Source organism: Protopterus annectens, chromosome 3.part0 (assembly GCF_019279795.1).
Source record: "Protopterus annectens isolate FY-2018-M chromosome 3.part0, PAN1.0, whole genome shotgun sequence".
NCBI classification, from domain to species: Eukaryota; Metazoa; Chordata; order Ceratodontiformes; family Protopteridae; genus Protopterus; species Protopterus annectens.
This window is the reverse complement of record NC_056731.1, coordinates 496,741,980-496,762,757: the sequence shown is the minus strand read 5'-3', so window position 1 is coordinate 496,762,757 and position 20,778 is coordinate 496,741,980.

The window sequence follows — 20,778 nt, the reverse complement described above, 5'->3', positions numbered from 1 at the left end:
AGGACCGTAACACTATGTATTGTTCTTCATTAAACATTTCTAGTGCAGCAAATAATGTATTCCAACCATAAGGTATGAAAAGAGCTTCCCAAGGTTTACCAAATAAGGTATTTTACTTCAATAGTTAACTCATGAGAGTGAGAGAGTTATCTTCAGCAGATGGGGGGTATAATATGTTCTAATGTGAACACAATAGAACGGTGGTTGGTAATGATTTGCTATAAAACTCAAGACGGATGTCTAGCTATATTTAACAATGTAAAACAGCAAAGACAGAGGTTAAGCTTAGCTACTTTGTCTCACAGAATAACTCAAGTGTTTTAGAGAAATCTAAAACCATGATATTGGTTTACTCTGGGGCAATGTCTGGTCACAAAAGGTATACTTAAGGTTTGCTTATCAAGAGTCTATCATTAAATGTGGATTTGAGACTGAAGACAGAAGTCATAATAATATACAGTAAAGGCAAAGAACAGGTCTGCATAAAAGCTAGACTTAGCTGGTTTAATGTATTTCATGAAGTAAAACAAATGTTGTTTTTAATGTTATAATCATTGTTCCCTTAATCAGCATTTAATTTGCTAGCTGACAGTTTGTGGAATTATTTGGGAGAAAATCCAATATGCTATCAACTCAGAAATAAACTTGTGATGCTATAAATGCATCTATTTGAACTGGAATTAAAATAGTCACGTTTGTTTTTTGTTTTTTGTTTTTTTTGTTTGTTTTTATAAAGAAAAGAAGTCTGTTTTATCTTTTTCACTGTTTTGTTGTTTCTGCAGCATTCTGGTTGGTCTGATGAGTCCGGAAGTGAGAGAAGAGTTCAAGGGTCAAGTGCAGCTTCCTCCAAGCCGTTCCAGTTGTTTCCATATGAAAATGAAGCTTTACATGAAGATTATGAGCTCAAGCCAGCTTTTAAAAGCTTCTGAGTGAAGATTAAGGTATGAAGGCAGGAATACTTGCTTTAATGTGCAGTTTTATGTTTTAAACACTTGCAGACATGTTGTAGTAGCCGCACTTAGCATAAACAGATGCTTTTTTAAATGTCAAACAAAATCCGCAATGGAAGCTTTAAGCAGTTGAAAGCAACCATATTATTCACATTTCTATATAAGGTAGACCACACAAAGCACCCAATACGCCAACTATCACCAAATAAGCAATATTTTCATCATCTTGTAAAATACTGTTTATAAGTGTAGTAAAAGGCTACAGAGCTTTTCCCATATCTAAAGCAGAAAATGTTGGGCTATAATTTTATGAATAAGACACTATATTTAGAGGCAAGACAACATTGCCTATGTTAATAGCATTCATTTATAGTGGTTTCCTTATTTTCTCTAATTATTTAGATTGTAAATGACTAAAGTAAAGTGTAGCTAATGATAATTATCAATATGTAGTGACTGTGTATTAGCAAAATATATTTTAGCACTTGGCTTATTTGTTAAGTTAGGGTTATGTAGCTACTTATTATTGAATTATAAAATTATTCCAAGTAAGACATAAGGAACAGAGTTTTATACCTTGTTTTTCTTTGTGGATGTTTCTATTAGATCTAAAACAGCCATTTGCTGAGAATAAAAAGAAATCAAGTATATTTTTGTTTATTTGTCTCTAGATTTTTTCTCCTTCACAGACCTGTCAGATTTTGCTGCTTGTGGTATCCATTTGTTCTTCTGTATTTATTAAGTTTTTCTTCTTTAGGAAGGCATTTGCTTCTTCAAGGGTTTCAAGAGTTCTTTTTCCCTCTGGCAGTCAGAGTCTTATTTTGGCAGGGTATATCAGCTGTGCCTCAATACCAGCTTATTTTAATGGTTTAATAAGGGGAATGAAAGTTTTCCTTTTTGATAGGACAGCTGAGGAATAGTCATTATCAAATCTGATTACCTGGTCATTTATTTTCAAGAGAGAAAGAGCCAAAGCATATTTTAAGATGAGATCCTTATCCTGGCTGGAAATAAGTTTTACAATGATTGATCTTGGGTAAGTGTTCTTACTGCTAGATGGGACTGTAGATAGTGATCTGTGGGCTGTTTTGATGCCAAAAGAGAGAGCCTCTGGTATGTTTAAAGTTTTGGGAAGCCAAGCTGTTAAAAAGCTCACTATATTGTCTCCTTCCATTCCTTCCAGTATGCCATAAATTCTGATATTATTCCTTCTTGACCGATTTTCTAAGTCATTAACTTTGTTAATAAGTCTATTATTTTGTTGCAGGAGGACTTCAAAGTTTTTTTCCCTTCTATTAGTCTACAGTCAATGTCCAGGACTGACTCCTCTAGTGTTGTTATTTGAATTGTTTTCTGTTGTAAAATATCACTTAATATTTCAGTTTGTCTATTTGAACCTTCTTTAATTCTGCTCACTTTAAGGTCCAGTTTGTCCATTTTTGATATTAAATCCTAGATTTTTGTAAGGATTGAATGCGTTTCTTTTCTCATGGAGTTCTACTGCTGAGTGGATTTGAGAAGCCTCATCTTTTTCCAGTTGTAGATCTCCCTACCTTCTTCGATTGATTTTGACAGGAAAATATAAAGTCTATGAGTTGAAAAATACACCAGTAGAAAGTTTACAAATTCTTGATTGTAGATTAGGTGTTTTAACATTGTTTTTGGTGATTTTTACAAATAATTCTTGTCAGAATAGTTATAGTAATGCAGAGCAGAGAATTTGTGCTGCTTTCAGTCTTCCATCCAAGCCATGCCCCGATGTATGGATATTTTAGCATAACCAGTCAACCAGCATGTTTTTCGTGATATGACAGAGGACAAAAAAATTAGTTTGAACATAAGGATTACATTTTTCAGTTATGCATTTCTTGCTCTACAGTGTGCTGCATAATTAGATGGCTGTTTGTATAAACTGAAATGCTTTCCAGCTACATCAGACATGTTTATTTAGGGTTCATAAAATGTCAGTGTTTTACCTATAGCACTCGTATAGCATAAAGTAGCCATTTCATTTTATGTATGTTATGCTTATGAGAATGTTCAATGACCAGTCTTATAGGTACATAGAAAAACTCCAGTAGATACCCAAGTGACTGAAACTTGTCCAGATAATCCAAGGAAATGTTAATGTATTGCCACCTGAAACAAGGACAGTTATGCCAAATAATGGGAGCTTTATGATTTCCCATCCACTTGTCAAATGTGGATTTAAAAGGTAGTATGGGACTTAATTTACTTGCTGTCCAAAGGAAGACTATTCCAAAGGATGGGCACGTTATGTTAGCTAGCTATCTCTCCAGATGGTTTTGATGATGTTCCAAGTTTTTTTTTTTTGATTGGGATATTTATGGTATCACTGCTTTTGTGGTGATGAAGACCTAACAGGGTGGAATTTTTCTTAGAACAGGTCAGCCAGAGCTCAATGTGAAAGAGCCTGTAAGAGACAGATAATAAGAGGGACTTTATTAGATGTGGGTAGCTTAGGGAGCCTAGTCCAGTAATTTTGTCAGTTATGAATCTCTGGGGGCATTCTAGTTGTACAAGACAGTTTAAGAGATGTATGCTTAAGGAGGACCTGTGTGCATTGACAGATTTATTGAGAAATGCACGGAGAGGAACCAAGACTTTCTTACACCTAGAAGAGATACACTTGGAAATTAAAACAAGCTAGACAAAGCTTTTCTAACTATGACTGTTACATGATCAGATGTGACAAGTTTTTCGCTGACAGATTTGCCCATCTCTAAGGTTGTGTCCTTTATATGGTATGAACTATAAAAGTTAGACTATTCATATGAAGCAGTTATTTTTACATAACGTTGGAGTCCACGTCACAGTATCTGGCATTAGCCTGGTCAAGCCCTTGCTGGAGTATACTGATTAAATTGGTAGTAACCTGATTAAATTGTAACTGTTATTCTAAGTCTTTTGGTTTAAGCACTTGGGCTTCATACCAGTTGTTTTACATTTAGAAGGTGTGTGGTCTGCACTCTTGTGGCAGGACAGGTAGCTTACATCCTTCTAAGCTGGGAATTGCTGATTGAAAGCTCAGTGTCTGCTATTCTAAAAGTGTATTAGTTCTGGTTTAAGCACTTGGGCTTCAGGATAGTTATTCTACATTAAGAAGGTTTGTGGTCTGCACTCTTGTGGGAGGAGAGGCTGGATTCTGCCCTTCTGAGCTGGGAATTTCTAGTCACAGGCTTATTGCGCCTGCTTATTCAAACTGTTTCTTTCTGAAATTGGTGCGCATTGTTGCTGTAGCATAGGACCAGATTCAGGCCTGCTGAACCTACCTTTGTTTGTATAACATGAGCACTGATCCAGGCCATCTTTTTTGGAAAAGGTTCCGCTTCACCCTAGTACCGGGAGTGTGCAGTTAGAAATTGTCTGATTGAAGACTGCTGGAACAGGGTTCAGTTTTGAGTTTTTTTCTGGTTAATTGGGTAACTTGTTTAAATCAGATTGTTTGTTTTCTATTGTTTTATAGAAATAAAAAAAAAATTGCACTTTATTCATCTGCTTTTACTGTATTTGTGTTTCTTCCTACTTTATTACTAGGGGCATTGACTACAACTCTGAACTGAGATATATAACAATAATTTTTTTATGCGCATTTAAAGTGTTTTTTGATTGCATCTGATTTATTTTCTGAAAAAAAAATATATATATACTTGTTTCCCACCTTTCTAAGCTAGTATAGTCCAGTTTTCAAGTTAGTGCTGAATTCAGGGCTGTGTTACAAATCTCTGTGTTTGCCCATACCTTACTTAGATAGAAGGACGTTTCTCTGTTCAACTGTGAGAGAGGGGAGCTTTGAGCAGCTTATCTGTCCCTGGAGGAGTGGTTTCAGCCCAGAAAGTAGTAGTTTATTGGCCATTTTGGGCTAATTTCTATCTCTTTCATTTCCCTGCTATAAAAACCACATTTGCCCTGTTTTGCACACCGGGCAGCGCTGGTTAGCTAGGGTATAACTATTCCCAGCTCCACAAAGTCTCTTCTTCAATTTGTCCCTTGGAACTAGACAAACTTTCAACTTAAGCACTCAAGCCATTCATTTCTCAGCCCGGCACTTGCTCAAAACTCATAGCAAGCCTTTATAAACCCTAGCACTACAGAAGGACAAGGCTCTCTATTTGACCTTACCAGCCATTCAGTAAAACAGTTTACTGTACCTATCCAGGCATGTCCAAATAGCGGTTTCAGGTGTACTCTCCAGTCCAAATGGTGAATCTGGACATTTTGAGGCAATGTTACAACTGCCTCATGTACACAGACAACCCTCTCCTCCTACCACCAAACACTAATACATGCGAGAGATGCAATTATACAGCCAAACTGGAGGCTAAGCTCTCTCAACCCAAGACTGGATCAGACAGTCAAGAGGAGAAGGCAAATACTGACATCACACCACCAGTCTCACATAGACCCATTAAACCAACACCGGCAAAAAATACACGTAAATACACAAAAACATACTCGGAGGCACTAAATAAAAATCTGCAAAAGCAACAGAGCCCTCCAAAGCAGACATCCAAATAACCTCCACCCCCCCCCAACACAAACCATGAAACACATACTTCACAAAACCAGTGTGCAATGTGATCACAGCCCTCAAGGCAAAATAACATACCCAACATACTAGTAACAGGTGACTCTATAGTCAGGCACACTGACGTCCCACTCACTAGGCTGAATAAGGAGAAGGTTACTGTTAGCTGCCTGTCATGTGCCAGGATCCACCACATAACAGAAGCACTCAGGTCACTTCAGAACAAGTACAAATACGACTCTGTCATTGTCCATGTTGGTGTGAATGACCTGAGCTGTACCTCCCTGGACTACATGAAAAGAGACATGGAGGAGCTATCTGATCACGTAGCTCAGGCCTGTATGACCCTGGATCAGACAGTCAAGAGGAGAAGGGAAATACTGGCATCACACCACCAGTCTCACATAGACCCATTAAACCAGCACCAGCAAAAAACCCACGTAAATACAGGAAAACATACTCGGAGGCTCTAAATAAAAATCTGCAAAAGCAACAGAGCCCTCCAAAGCAGACATCCAAGCAACCTCCACCCCCCAACACAAACCATGAAACACATACTTCAAAAAACCAGTGTGCCACACAATCACAGCCCTCAAGGCAAAAATAACATACCCAACATACTAGTAATAGGTGACTCTATAGTCAGGCACACTGACGTCCCACTCACTAGGCTGAATAAGGAGAAGGTTACTGTTAGCTGCCTGTCACGTGCCAGGATCCACCACATAACACAAGCACTCAGGTCACTCCAGAACAAGTACAAATACGACTCTGTCATTGTCCATGTTGGTGTGAATGACCTGAGCTGTACCTCCCTGGACTACATGAAAAGAGACATGGAAGAGCTCCCTGATCACGTAGCTCAGGCCTGTATGACCCTGGATCAGACAGTCAAGAGGAGAAGGGAAATACTGGCATCACACCACCAGTCTCACATAGACCCATTAAACCAGCACAAGCAAAAAACCCACGTAAATACAGGAAAACATACTCGGAGGCTCTAAATAAAAATCTGCAAAAGCAACAGAGCCCTCCAAAGCAGACATCCAAACAACCTCCACCCCCTAACACAAACCATGAAACACATACTTCAAAAAACCAGTGTGCCTCGCAATCACAGCCCTCAAGGCAAAATAACATACCCAACATACTAGTAATAGGTGACTCTATAGTCAGGTACATTGATGTCCCACTCACTAGGCTGAATAAGGAGAAGGTTACTGTTAGCTGCCTGTCGGGTGCCAGGATCCACCACATAACACAAGCACTCAGGTCACTCCAGAACAAGTACAAATACGACTCTGTCATTGTCCATGTTGGTGTGAATGACCTAAGCCGTACCACCCTGGACTACATGAAAAGAGACATGGAAGAGCTCTCTAATCACATAGCCCAGGCCTGTATGACCCTGACCCTGAGTAGCATCCTGTCCTCACCACAAATGATACCACGGTATAAAGAAAAAATGATCAGTTTCAACAATTGGCTAAGTTTCTGGTGTAATTCAATCTATGAACCTATGAACATTCAAAGGGGATCCAGTGTCAGTCTTCCTAGGATGACATGTTCGACAAGCCATGCTGCTTCGCTAGAGACAGCTTGCACCTGTCACCCTTAGGCTTTCAAATACTGGCCAAGGCTCTTGCCACCCCATAGTGCCTTTTTTAGACAAGGCTCAAAAGACAAACCCACTGCCGTAAATAGCATAAGTAACAAAAATCTGCGGGTAATACTACTCAAAGCCAGAAGTCTAAACCTCAAAATGCACGCACTTGAGGCACTCCTCAGTATGGAGAAAATTGATATATGTGCAGTAACAGAAACCTGGTTTAAGGCTCCAGAGAGCACCCCAGCACTACTAGGCTACAACTCATACCATACATTTTGGCCACAGAACCCGGACCGAAATACAAAAGGTGAGGGAGTATCCATATTTATCAAGGATACCCACACCTCCAAGTTAGTGGCACAGCACGATGCTTCAGAGATTATCCATGTGCAACTAACAATGGGAAAAACTGCTATTCAAATTGTAGCTTACTACAGATCACCCACTATGTCCCAGGATCCCCATTCCGCATTTCTGGAAACACTGGGTAACATAAAATTCCTACCAAACACCCTAATATTGGGTGATTTCAACTACCCAAACATTAACTGGGAACTACTCAAGTACTAACTCCCTTGCCTAACATTTCCTAGAATTTATAAACTCAAATGCCCTGGAACAACTGGTCAACACTCCCACCAGAGGTGACAGCATAATGGACCTGGTCATCACCAACATAGGCGACCGGTGTTCCACACCAGAGGTCACCCTCTCGCTTGTTAGATCTGACCATAAACAAATCACTTTGGATATCCACATTCCACCCCCACCCCTGGACAAGGAAACCACCATGAAAAACTTTTCAAAAGCAAACGTCACGTTACATAAGATGGAAGTTTCAAAGCCCCCATGCTAAAGGATAACACTGTCCAAGCTGCAAAATCCTTTACTAATGCATTCTACAGGCACCTACAAGAATGCATGGATCATGCTATCCCAACCAAAACCAAGACTCATTCCTCCAAGAAAAGGAAATCAGTCTGGTGGACCCCTGCCATAAACAAGTTATACAATAGAAGGAGGAAACTAGTACAGAAAAGAGTAAAATCCCAAGAAGGGAAGACATCCCTGATCAGTATCAGCAAGAAACTACGACCCCTCATAAAATCGTCCAAGGCGAGCTTTGAAAGAAAACTTGCCAAGGACTCCAAAGATAACCACAAGGCATTCTATAGCTATGTCAAGAATCTAAGTGGCAATGCTCAGATCTGCTCAGAGTTAGTGCAGAATGGCACAAAATACACTGAACCAACCAATATTGCCAACATCCTGGCAGATAGGTTCAGTGCAAACATCACCCCCCCTCTCACCCCCAAAAGGGCCCATAACCATACCAGAAGAATGTAGAGCCCCTGAAATCACAGATACTCAGGTTAAAATAACCCTCGTCAAATCCAAAAACACAGCATCAATGGGACCAGACGGTGTCCCAGGCTGCGTCCTACATGAGCTCAAAGATGAAGTAACTCCTCACCTAAACACACTGTTCAAACTCAGTCTCTCCACAGGCTACATACCCATAGAGCTGTGCACAGCAACAGTTATTCCACTCCACAAAGGTGGAGCCACAACAGACCCCGGGAACTATCGCCCTATAAGCCTAACTAGCTTGGTCTGCAAGGTTATGGAGCGCATCATCATGGAACTCATTAACAGAGACATTGGGAACCTCCAAACACTGGGCCCTGGTGGACTTCTTTGAGACAGTTACCAAGGCTATAGATGGGGGAAAGGTGGTACACACAGCCTACCTAGAACTCGCAAAGGCCTTTGGCACCATTCCCCATTCTGGTATTATAGAAAAGCTCAGCATCCTGAACAAAAACCCCTATGTCACAAGATGGGTTGCCAATTGGCTCATGGACAGAACCCACATGGTGAGAGTTGCGGGAGCTAGGTCCGACTCTAAACCGGTTACAAGTGGCGTTCCCCAGGGCTCAGTCCAAGGACCCCTCCTGTTCGGCATATACTTCTCAGAGGTACAGACAAGCACAGGAAGACTATTGCTGACCAAGTTCACAGACAACTGCAAACTAGGGGCTATAATTGACTCACCGGCTGACACAGACATCCTCCAAAAGGATATCACTGAGACAGATACCTGGTGTCAAAATCGTGGCTTCAAGCTAAATGCCAAAAAGTCCATAGTTATTCCCCTTGGAAATAACAAAGTATCTACAAACTACCACATAGGTGGTAATCCCCTAAATACGGAAGACATAATAAGGGATCTGGGGACCCAAGTAGATAGTAATCTCTCCTTTGATAATCACATTGCCAAAGTGCTTAGAAAAGCCTTCTATGTGGCCCACCTAATCACAAAAGGGTTTGCATCCAGATCAAAAGAGGTAATTGTGCCCCTCTACTTACCACTCATCAGACCCATCATAGAGTACAATGCCCCATTTGAGATGTACCTTACAAGACACCTGCAACAGCTGGAAAGACCACAGAAGTACCTCACCAAGAGGATCACTGGCCTCAAACAGGTGCCCTCTGCAGCTCGACTGAAGAAACTCCAGCTGTACTCGGTTGCATGCCACCTGCTCAGAGGTGATCGCTGCCTGACATACAAGGCCATGTCAAACCCAGAATTGATGGACATGCTCCACCCAAAGAAAACCTTATCCCCTCAAGCCACATGCTCTAGGGATCTAAACCTCACCACAATAAATAGGATGTGCTCGAGTGATATTTTCATGTCCCAGAGACTTCCCATGCTTTGGAACACGATTCCAATCTGCATTAGGCAGAGCTCCTTGCTAGCACTCTTCAAGAGAAACCTTGACGATTGGATGGGAAACAGAAAGTTTACCCCGGGGATCACTTCAGTGGCTCTGCTGGACAGAGGCACAGGGAACTAATCTAAGGGGGCAGAGAAAGCCAACACATTCTGGCTAGGCTAGTACCTACCTATAAACCTATACCAAGTATCAGTAGTAAATTTTCTTTTAATGTTGGTTTCAGTGCTGTTTTAATAAATGCGCATTTCAAGGCCAGAGAAATTTTAATGCCAAGTCTATTTTCATTGTGAGATTGTATTGCTTTGTTTAGCAGATGTCTAGTAGTGTTGGTGCTATAAAATGTAAAATAAAAGTTAATCCAAATAATCATTGTAGAAGTAAAGCAGTATGCACATTACAGTGTTTATAGTAAATGGGGAGAAATAGCCAAGTAATGGGACATTAGAATGGCTGCAGGGAGGCCCCATTCGACCATGATTTTGTGAGGGAAGAAAGGCAGAAAACTCAGACAGCCCCAGGCGGCACAAACTCAAGATACGCCACTGATAAGTAGGCCATAGAGAATGAGTTTTGAAGGTCCTAGCAAACTATAATATTCTTTTTCTAAAGATTAGAATATTGCCTACCATTAAATGCCCTAATTTTACCACAAAACCCACATACTGCAAGTCACCAAAAACAAAATCCTAAGGTTCATCATCTTCTCCCTTCCCAGTGAACATCATTGCTATACATTTAAAAGAAATGGTTACCATTTACTACAGGGCCTGGGCTGGAGCCATATTCTGGTTGCCTGTTCTTCAGTTTGCGTTTGAATGTTAGTATCCCATAATTCTATTGGAGTGGATGGAGTTACATAATTATGTATGCAGATTTTATATTAATCAGCGTACACATTTATATTATTTTTCATGGGCCTTTGTCCAGATTTTTGATGTTTCCAGGTTGAGAGGTATGATAGAAGCTCAGAGATTACAATGCAGTGGGGAAAGGGCAAATTCCCTGATTCTCACTGTACTGTGATCTCACACAGTAAGAGAGACAGTAAATTGTATTAGCTGTACTTGATTTTCTGCAGTATTGACCAGTGAGCTTGTCAAGGGGTTAAATGGATTGTATATATATTTTATACAATACATTTTTTATAATATGTATGATGATTTTAGTGTTGTTGAAAAAAAATAATTTTATGTAGAGAGGCTTATATGACTCTCTCACTCATTATCAAACAGGTTATTCTTTCCAAGATTATAATTACAGTTCTCAAGGCATGGCAGTGCGTGTGTTGATTAATACATATACATCTATTTCAGCCACATAAAGTACCAGACTCACTGCAAATTATAGGCATCATAACAGGTATGATGATAGCAAAATATGCTATCACGTGCTATATTATGTATTTAGGTACTCTGGATGAAATCATATTTCTGCTAGATGCATATTTATACCTCTGTCACATTGCCAATTCAACAAGCCTTCCTAAAGAAATAGATTTCATGCTAGTGCATGTGTTGTGTACTCTGGCTGAATGTTAGCACTTATATTGCAGCATGAAAGGAACCTGGATACATTATCAGAGTGCCCTACAGATGGACAATTAGATACATGCATCATGGCATATTTTATAATTTTTTACATTTCTCTTATGTAGACTGGGTCTTTTAATGTGTTGGGAAATGGGATGCTGTCTAGGAGGAGGGAAGAGGTAGAGCTTATACCTGTCTAAACAAAGCCGGTGTTGTCTAGTTGGGAGAGAGAGTGCAATACGGGATAGTAGAAATCTGCTTTGTACTATTAACCTTCACTCTATGCCAAAGTTTGCATTGAGAATGTACTGGTCACTCCATTAGGCTTACAATTAGTCAGTAATCTGACATTCAAGCTTCATTCTGCACACTGTTAAGAGTTCATAGTTATACAGAATATGTTGTTCCATTTTTTTTTAAACCCTCTCTCTCTCCTGCCTGTCTGACTAGGCATCTCCCATGCTGTGTGATGCCATACTGAAGTTAGTTGCAATCATTCAGACATGGACAACATTGTTTTTAAAATATTAAGCATTGCACACTATTTCTGGATAAAAACATTAAGCATTGCACACTATTCCAGTATGACATATAAATAACTACCTTTATCAACCCTCATTTACAACCAGGCAGTAAATTATTCCCAGAATACCAATTCAATTTTCACATATGCATCTTTACATATATAAAAGATACTACAAAGGTTATTACAAAGTTGTTGAAGGGACAGATGCAGCAAGTTGGGATTCTTAAAGCTACCACATTAGGCAATTTCTTTGTACTCTATCAAGCAATTGATCATTGAATTGACTGCATTTTAACCTACCAACTTGTGTAGAACATTTATCTCTACACGAAATGGCGATATTAAATACCAAGAAGAGTGATGAATTTTGTCTCTGAGAGGAGGTGCACTGTGATAAAGTAAATGACATTGTGGATGGGTTTAGTGTGACCTATGGAGGAGAATAGCCCAACAGATTTTACCATTCCCTTGAATGATACTGACAGTGATGGCAATCATAATAGTGATGGGGAAACCTTAGATGGTAAATGGTTATGCCTCTTCATACAAGAAGTTGCTGTGATCCATGATGGGTATGATCACCTTTCCCATACAGCTATTCCAAAGCCAGTTTGAGGTAGGGCTGATGGTAAGGCAGCACATCCAAACAGTAAAAAAACAGAGAATCTGCAATATACTTAAAAGTTGCAGCCTCTGCAGGTTACTAATAATGTTTGGCTCTGCAAAATACCATGCTTTTACATTCTGTGAGCTCACAGTGCCTTCAGACATTACAGACCGAGACTATTTAGCAGGAAACCATATCCAAGACCCCTGCTCTCAGCTGCAGAATCCAGTGGTATTCCCAGTATGCCTGAATCACACAAAACTGACCACATTACATAAGATTTGGTTATATACTGTGATCAACCAAATGCTCATTGCAAGTCAGTCTACACTTGTGCAGAACTCTCCAATGTCAGCTGGTGGCTAAAGCAGTGATGAAGTCCCGTCAATTGCAACACTGTGTAGTCAGTCAATCTTTAAATCTCAGTGCGAAAGTTGCGTCAGACCACAGAAAGTCCTTGTTAATGGATGACGATATGTATTCATGCCACAGGGAAGAAACTCCATATAATACTGGTATTCAAAATGGATCTAAAGGTGGCAATCCCACAATCATCTGTCATTGGGAGAGTATGCTACATCATGTACATCTGTTGGTGTTTGAGAAACCTGTTGGCCTAACAAGTACTCTCACTACCAATCAAAATGAGCTAGACTTCCTCAGTCTTCTGTTCCCTCCCTCACTGTATCAACACATTGCATAGGAGGCATCCCAGTATAGTTTGCTGTGTCAGCAGGCTGCAGGAGAGGTGGATTTACAATAGAGCCCTATCAACATTGAGGATATTAAAGCTTTCCTCAGTATGTGGATTTTCAGGAATGTGACCTCTTTAGCTCTTCCAGGAATTGCTGGCAATGTACCCTTTGTATGGGAATTGCTCCAATGTGAAGGTTATGCCATAGGTAAGATTTGAGAAATTCAGCAGTACCTCCACCCGAGTGTTAACACATTCATCCGTCAAAGGGTCAGGCGGGGCACCATATATGGCCATTAATGAATGTATTACTATAGGCTTCCAAAAGGCAATATAACCTGCATAGAGAGGTCACTGTTGACAAAGCTATTGGAGCATTTCAAGGTCATGGCATTCTGCCAGTACATGCCAAGCCAAGGGATGATATCAAGGTGTGCGTGCTGTCTACTTGTCACAGTGGATATGCCAGTAACTTTTAGATTTACACAGGAAGGGAAAGGAGGGAGGGACACCAGAAACTGGACTCTGTCCATGGTCATGGAACTCGAAGAATTAGCTTCATAAATATCGCTGTGTATAACTTATTTCTTCACATCGGTAGGTTTGGCAAATGCATTACTGCAGACAGGACTCTATAACGGAACACTGTACATAAATCATGTAGGATGGTTAAATGATCTAAACATATCCACAATGACGTTCAAGAGAGGAAAAATAAGTGAATGGTATAGGGGGCTGTTGCTTACTACAGCAGGGAAAGCAGTCGTACTCTTCTTTCTGCTGCTACGTGACACAGATCCAACAAAACTGTTAACATCCAAACTCGCTTCATACAACACATTTCAGCAGAGTAGAATAAAACACACGTATATGGGAGATTAAGCAACAAAGGTCTCACCTCCTGTAACACAAGAAACTTCAATCTTTTATATTAAAAATACTCTGTCTAGAAGCATTTACATCTATTAAACTATATCCACTTAGGAATTAAAACCAAACACCTCTGTATTTTACTAAGAATCTGCAAACCCCTCATCTGTACTTTTACTTATTAGGCATATGTTACAGTCTTCCATGATGAAGCTTTGTACACTGGCAATATTCCACATTGGAAGTGTCCATGCTTGCAGTGAAAGAAAACTAAAGGCATATCCAGGCTGTCAGGATCCATCTTGAAATAAGATGGATTCTGAAAAGATAGAGAAAATGTTATGTGTACACTAACATTTTTTGCCCCCATCTTACACTTTTCCCTTCATAGAACTAGTCACTGTGCATAGAAAGCAGTGAGATGACACTCTGTCTCAGATTCCCTGTCCACTCTTGCTGCGCTACAACAATTTCATGAATGTTGTTGGTGTATATGTGGCACAATGTATACCACTAGAAGAAGAGCTTTGAAGCGGTGGATGTATATGTTGCTAATTTATTCTACCCATTTCAAGGCAGTACTAATCACTCTGTTTATTCCAAGCATACTTCTCAACTTAACAGCAAGAAATCTGGACAAAGCCAAAAATAATAGGGAGACAAAGGCCAAAAAAAGGAACATATTTTAAATATTCGCACAACATAGGAGAACTATTCATGTATTATGCACTGCTATATAATTTTAAAGAAAGAACATATTAACGTGTTTTTTAACTTGAGAGCACACTTAACTAATTAATTAATTTAAGTTAATTGATTGTGATTAATCAACTGAATTGGATATAAAAAAGGGGTGTGTGTAATGTTTTGTATCTGATGAAGTTCCATTTGTATTTGAGTGTGAATAAAGGGAACAAAAGCACTTACAACCTTACCCTGTCTGGAGTCTGGTTCTTTTCAAGGAGAAGGTATTCTGGGACATTTTTGTTGGATTATGTCTGTGTAAAACAAATTATTTATGTATTTTTTATTTATTTACATTTGTTGACCGGGAGTGTCCAACTGGACGTAGGTCCATTTTCAGTGGAGGCCCAGGGAGAAAAGCTCCACAGTTAAAATAAACAGACAGTAGTTACATTGGATTACATAGCGATTAACAACTTAACATAGCAATTAATTACAAACATATTTACAGATGAAGAACATAGTACATCAGTAGACAACTAGAATCTTTATCTGCGAAGTACATAACAGACATTAACAAATGTTACAATAAGAAGTTCCTGCTGTATAATAAGTACTAGGCTTGGCATCTGAGCTTGCTATAATCAAGATAGTTAGTTGGGTGGAAAGAAAGGTAGTGGTTGGATGGGGTGGGTGATTTTAGAGTGGGAGTTGCAAGGGCATAGCCAGCATGTTTTTAGGTGCGCTTTTAGTAAAGTTTTGAAGTGGGTGCATGATGGTACAGAGGTAATTGTGGGTGGGAGGGAGTTCCATAATTTGGCTATGGCGCAAGAGAATAGTGCTTCACCAGGAGAGTTATTGGCTTTAGTGATCTGCAAGTGATTTTTGTTGCTGGATCTTAGTGGTCTGGTGGTGCGATAGGGTTGGAGTAGATTCTGGAGGGATGGGACATTTAGAGGGTGGTTTATTAGTTTGTGGACGAGTGATAGTTGATACCATTGAAGGAGGTGAGGGAGTTCAAGCCAGCCCAGTTCGGCAAGTGAGAGACAGTGGTGACTACGGTAGGATGCCCCTGTGGCGAATTTGGCGATTTTGTTGTAGCAGGTCTCTAGCTTGTTTAGATCGTATTGCCTTAGGTTGGTATATATTGGAGAGGCATAAAGTAGGGTGGAGATAAGGTGGGAATTTGCTATTGAAATCTTTGCTGCTTTGGTGAGAAGTTGCTTATTTCTGTATAACACTCCTAGTTTTTTGTGGACTTTTTTTATGGTCATGGATATGTGAATTTCACATTTTAGTTTATTGTCTATTTCCACTTCTAGCAATTTGGTGTGTTCAGTTGGGTATATAGTGGTGTCTTTTGCTGTGATGTTAAAGTGAAAGTTGTTTTGAGTATGTTTGGTGGGTTGGAAGATGAGTAGTTAAGTTTTGTTTGGGTTGAGTATTAACTGGGCATTGGATAACCAAGTTTCAACAGAGGAAAAGGCTTCCTGTTTGACTTTTTGCAGTTTGGGTAGGGACTGGGCTGAGCAGATGATGACTGAGTCATTTGCGTATTGTATGAGTGTGCCATGTTTGGTGGCAGAGGCTAGATTATTGGTGAAAACAGAGAAGAGTAGGGGTCCAAGGATGGATCCTTGGGAAACCCTTATGGAGACAGGTAGTTGGGGAGATATGTCATTCTGCCATACAACGGATTGTTGGTGGTCAGACAGGTAACTCTGAAACCAGTTGGTGACTGATTGAGAGAAGGATAGGTTATTGAGGACAGAGATGAGTTGTTTGTGTGGGACCATGTCAAATGCTTTAGATAGGTCTAGGAAAGGAGCAGAGGAGAGATAGCCATTGTTTTTATGCTGAAGGATAGTGTTAGTAAAGGTGTAAGGCAGTGGTGGTGCTATGGTTTGGTCGGAAACCATGTTGAGTATTGGAAAGGAGGTTGTTAGTAAGGAGGTAGTCTGAGACCTGAGAATTTATGCATCTCTCTAGTATTTTGGAGAGTGGAGAGAGAAAAGCTATGGGGCAGTAACTGGTTAGTTCTGTGGAGGGGCTGCCTTTGTGGAGGGGAATTATATGTGATGCTTTCCACAGTGTGGGAACGTAACTTTCTGACAGAGATCGGTTAATCAAGATGGATACTGGCTAGGCCAGAGCATCAGCTGTGATTTGTAGGTATTCACTTGGGAGGTTGGCTGCTGCTAATTTGACGGGCTTAAGTTTAGTTAAGAGTTTTTTTTATGTTGGAGGTAGGTACAGGAGAAAAAGAGAAGGCAGTGGAGAGGTTACTAGTTGAAGGTGTGGGTTGGAGGGAAGGGGGGTTGTGTTGTTTAGCTAGTGATAGTATGGTTTGTGTGTTGAATGAGGTAGAAAAATTTTTGGAGGAGTGAGGGATGTTAGGAGGAGGGGTACTGACTTTACCTGGGTGGAGGATGGAGTTTATGGAGGACCAGAATTGTTTGGGGCTGTGTTGGGAGGAGTCTAGGGCAGACTGGTAGTATTGGAATTTGTCCTGTTTTATTAACTTTTTAACTCTATTGCGTTGTTCTAGGAATTTCTGTCTAGTTGAGGGGGTTTTGGTTTTGCACCAGTGCTCCCAGGCTTTATCCCTGTTTTTCATTTCTGACTTAGTTTGGAATTTGTCCTGTTTTATTAGCTTTTTAACTCTATTGCGTAGTTCTAGGAATTTCTGTCTAGTTGAGGGGGTTTTGGTTTTGTGCCAGTGCTCCCAGGCTTTATCCCTGTTTTTCATTTCTGACTTAGTGGTTTTCTGTAGCCATGGAGAGGGTTGTGCTTTGGTTCTGGAAAGTCTTATGGGGGCATGGTAATTAAGGATGCTCAGGAAGGTAGTATTAAAAAAGTCAACTGTGTCATCAAGACTGAGGTACTTTAGGAGATGCCAGTTACATTCTTTGAGGGATGAGATGAATGTGAGTGGGTTAAAGTTTAGTTTTTTACGTATTTGACGGTAGATGACAGGTTTAGCTTGGTATAGATATTTTTTGAGTAGGAATGTTGGGAAGTGATCACTGAGGCTATTTTATAAGCAGCCTGTTATATATGACTGGGGAATCTTACTGACTAGTATCCAATACAGGGTAGTGTGTTTTTATTTATCCTGGTTGGTGACTTAACTAGTTGGGTGAAGCCATGAAGGTTTATATGATGGGTTGGATTGTTGCCAGAACAGGATTGCCAGTCAATACTGAAATCACCTAAAATTATAGTTTCTTGGGGTAGATGGTGGGTAGACCAGCTGAGGAGGTTTTCTAGTGGAGGGATGTTTTGGCCAGGTGGGAAGTAGCATCCAATTATGTTGATGGTTTTGTTTTGGTTAATTTTGAGGTTGGTATATATTATTTCTTCATTGCCTATTTGTGGAGCTGATGATTTTAAGATCTGGATGTTTAGATTCTGTTTAAATATTATAGCTACACCACCTCCTTTCTTGTTTAGCCGGTCTACTCTTAGTATGCCGTAACCGGTAGGGAGTATTTGCTCACTGGTAATGTGAGGTTTTAGCCAGGTTTCTGTCAGGATGACTATATCTGGGGAATACAAGTCTATGGTGGCATGGAATTCATGGACTTTGTTGGATATACTTCTAATATTTAGGCTTAGTAGAAGGAAGTCACTTAGCTTTCTATTGGCTGTGATATGGGAGAAGTTGTGGTTTCTAGTCTGATTATGAGGATTGGGGTTGGAGATGGTAGGGCCAGGGTTGGGGTGGATGTCTCCACTTAGGGCTAGTTTTGATATGCATGAGGTTATTAGTTTTCTCAGTTTTTGAATGTGTTTGTTTATTAGGAAAACTTTATGATTGTGCTCTGTGGGTAATAGGTATGGTGGAAGGGTTACTGTGTTAAGTTGTAAATCTCCAAGAGTGTGTGTGTCAGCAACTTGGGCAGGGACACAAAGCACTGGTTGGACAGAAAGAGTGTTAGAGGACTTGGCTTGGAACCCTGGCTAAGTGCTCAACTCTATAGCTGTGCCAGTGGGGATTCTTATTGGGGATGTGGAGAAAGAGGGAGAAACCAGTCCCGGACTGACTGTGGTCTCTGTGTGCTCTTAAAGAAAAAATCACTTTACTGTGTGTTTACTTGTCATTTGTCCCCGTGTGTACATCCCCCACTGTTGCCAGTGGTGAGGATTGAGGCTCCTTGATTACTGAGCCAGTGGTGGAGCATCACAAATACCTTTACCAGAAGTTGGGTACTGCATCTGGGCCTTTTCTCAGTTATGTCACAATTTCTATGGCAGTTACTTCGTCCCATTTCATATCTTCTACATTAGAGCTCCTTACTGTTTCTTTTAATTATTCTATCCATTCAACATGTTTGTTATTTTCAACAGGGTCTGCATAAATATTGATCCAAAATGTGCATTTATTTTTAGGTGTTGTTTCCCTTTCTTTTGCTTTGAATCCCAGTTCTCTATAAATCCTTTTTGGGTGAACAACAAATTGCTTATTTTTTTAACTTTCCTTTATATAATCTGCATATCCTCCAATTTTTCTGCTTGTGCTGATACTTTAGTTTATTATTGGCAATAGCGTTATGATAGATCATGGTCAGTTTTGATAATGTGCTATCTTTCTAAATACTTTTGATGACCGGTTCATTTTCTATATTCTTCTCACAGTAATACTTCATCTTACTTTCTTTATAGTTTTCTCTATTCAGTGTTTTGATGGTGGCATATTACTTGTTCCCTTCCTTAAAAAAAAAAATTGAAGTTTTTGTGGTAGTATTTTATCCATTATTAGTTTAGCTGCACAGGAATATATCAGAAAGAAATGGGCCATCATGCAGATTTCTCTTAATAGTCCTGATTACAGTGTTCATCTTGTTTTATTAATATTCTAGCATTGTGTCTTATTTAACTTTCTGTAATCTTATTTCCTGTATCTTAATATGCCTTTCCAGCTCTATTAAATCAAGCAGGTTTTCCCTTAGATTATTTTCTTCTGGATAGAGGGCAACTCCTTTGCTCTCCTTTTAAGTATTCTACAGAACGATCCAGAACAATCTTCCTGTGATATATGCTCTTCAGCTGCACCCTATTTAATGTACTGCTCCTTCGTATGTGAACCAACTGGTCCATCATTCCACAATATTAACTATGTCAGGGTTGCTGATGTTTCCTGCTCCTTCTCTTGCTGTGCACCTTCAAATGGACTTTACAAAGCTGGTCTCCTACAGAAGGCTCCAGATCACCACCATGTGGCAAATCATCTTCAGATACTTCCCTCTCCACTTGCTGCTTATTAATCTGTGACCTCTTGTTCCATCATGCTGGGAAATTCCCTGGGTTGGATTCTCAATATTAAATCCTTCACTTCTCAGGTGAAATAAAAAATAGAAAATTAAGTTATGGATTAACTTCTGCCCAGTTAATCCTTTTCTACCACCCCGCTTTGTTTTGTTGTTTTTTGTATTGTGAAATTATCCATATCCAGATACCTTTGCCTGCTATTGTCTTAAAATATCTTTGGGAGGTTTTTTTCTGTGTGATTAGTTTCACATTTCTCCTTTGCATAAATATTGATGATTGTGAAGACGAGTGTGTGCTGAATAACCTTCACATTTTTTTAATTTATTTTTTAATTTAATTTTTGTAAAAGTCTCTTAGCTATATACATTTGTTTACAGGCAGGTTGCAAAACTGTATTCTCAGAGTTTCAGCTCAGCAAGGTAAACACTGCCCAGACTGGGACTCTTCGAGTGTCAAGATGAGTGAAATTCCACTCAGGCTAGGTGTGAGAGAGTCAATGGTTGCTGGTAAATGTAAAGTAATTACACTACCTCAAATCTCCAAGTGCTATTAGCCTGGTCAAGGAAGAAGTTAGACTGGTAGTGGTGAAGTCAAGTACTTTTTTGGAAATAAAAAGCAACAGAAAATTACTTTAGGCTACGATTAGGGAAGTAAGTAGGACTAGGATCATTAAAATGATTTTCTACTAATGTATTAATGAGAATTACAGCAGTACAAAATTATGATTAGAGAAGAAAGAAGGACT